Consider the following 1,344-nt stretch of genomic DNA (forward strand, 5'->3'; position numbering starts at 1 on the left):
GGGCCGGGTTTCCTTGTCCCCCTCCTGCCTGTGCAGCTGGCCAGGTCCTTTGGCCTCTCTTGGACTTGTAAGGCAGCGCTTATAAGCTTCCCCCCTGCCAGAAAGCTGAAGAAGGTGGGGCGAAGGATGGCCGGCACCAGCCCGGTGCTCCCGGCGTGGATGGTCGGACAGCAAGCTGTCAAACGAGTTCTTCCTCTGAATGCCTGGCGTGCGGCAAAGCACAGACCCAACCGGCCGCCCCATCCCTCAGTCGCGTGTTTCACAACCTCCGCCGGCTTCAGCCCTTTGTCCGTGTGTCGAGCTGCAGCTGGAACCTGCCCTGAACTCACCTGGGGCCTGAAGCCTCACTGGAATTGCCACCAGCTGCTCTCCTGCACCCAACGCCCGGGTGTGAGGACCGAGCTGGGAGGGAACGGCAGCGTGGGTCCCACGGTGACAGCGATGCAGCGGCTTCTCCCGCTGGGCAATGTTCAAGGAGGATGAGCCCTGCCCCGTGTCCCCGCTACACCCCGTCCTGCAGCACGTGCAATTACAGTAAGGTCGGGCAATAAATGGGGAGTTTTCTGGTGGCAAGTACCATCCCATCGGCCACTTCACACTGCTGGGGGGTTGTATCCCGAAACACCAGCAACTTCCAGCACGAGGGGCTGAGATGGTTCAGAGCCATGTTGTGGTTGAGTGGCAGCAGTGGCAGCACCGGGCTGCGACCGGGGATGGGCGGCACCTTGGCAGAGCCTTTTCCATGCCTTAAAACCCCCCAGATCCTACTGGATTCCTTGGGAGCTTCTGCCTCGCAAGGATGCAGGGCACTAACGGTTGGAAGATCGGTGCTATCTTACCTCTTTAAGAGGCAATGTGTCTTGGCTGTTGCCGAGTTTTTACTGGCACGCTCAACCTCCAGCAAGGAAAAGCAAAACAGGGTTTGGTATGCCAGCCTTGGGAAGCTGCTAACCCTGCTCAGACACCCACTGTGCTCTTTCGCAGCTCTGAGACCGCTGTTTCTTCTCATCCTGAGACAGTTCCCACCTTGGGCCCCGCAGCGGGGGTCAGCACCGGCAGGACAGCCGGAGCTGCAGGACACAGCGCTCGCTCTCACCGGGGATTCAGCCGCACACGAGCATCGCGTCCTTCCCTCCGCGGTGCGTGCGGATCTGGGGCAGAGCTCTGCAGGCATCTGCCCTGCCCATTGGTAAAGAAAGGTGACACAGGACACGGTCTGGGGAAATTCCCGGAGCTGAATGCAGGTGCCCAGGTCAAGTTCCCCTTGCAGCTCCCAGAGCCGAGGGCGAGGCTGGGTGTCAGGGAAAAAAATGCGGTTGGCTCAGTTGCTCTGATTTCAGATCC

General features: G+C 60.4%; 1 protein-coding gene across 1 annotated transcript in view; it reads right to left on the bottom strand.

Annotated features, from left to right (window-relative positions):
* Window positions 1-1,344, bottom strand: part of SLC5A11 (solute carrier family 5 (sodium/inositol cotransporter), member 11) — a 14,200-nt gene that overhangs the window by 12,266 nt on the left and 590 nt on the right. The gene's annotated exons all lie outside the window — the stretch shown is intronic.

The sequence above is a fragment of the Apaloderma vittatum genome, unplaced genomic scaffold, assembly GCF_000703405.1.
Source record: "Apaloderma vittatum isolate BGI_N311 unplaced genomic scaffold, ASM70340v1 scaffold2355, whole genome shotgun sequence".
NCBI classification, from domain to species: domain Eukaryota; kingdom Metazoa; phylum Chordata; class Aves; order Trogoniformes; family Trogonidae; genus Apaloderma; species Apaloderma vittatum.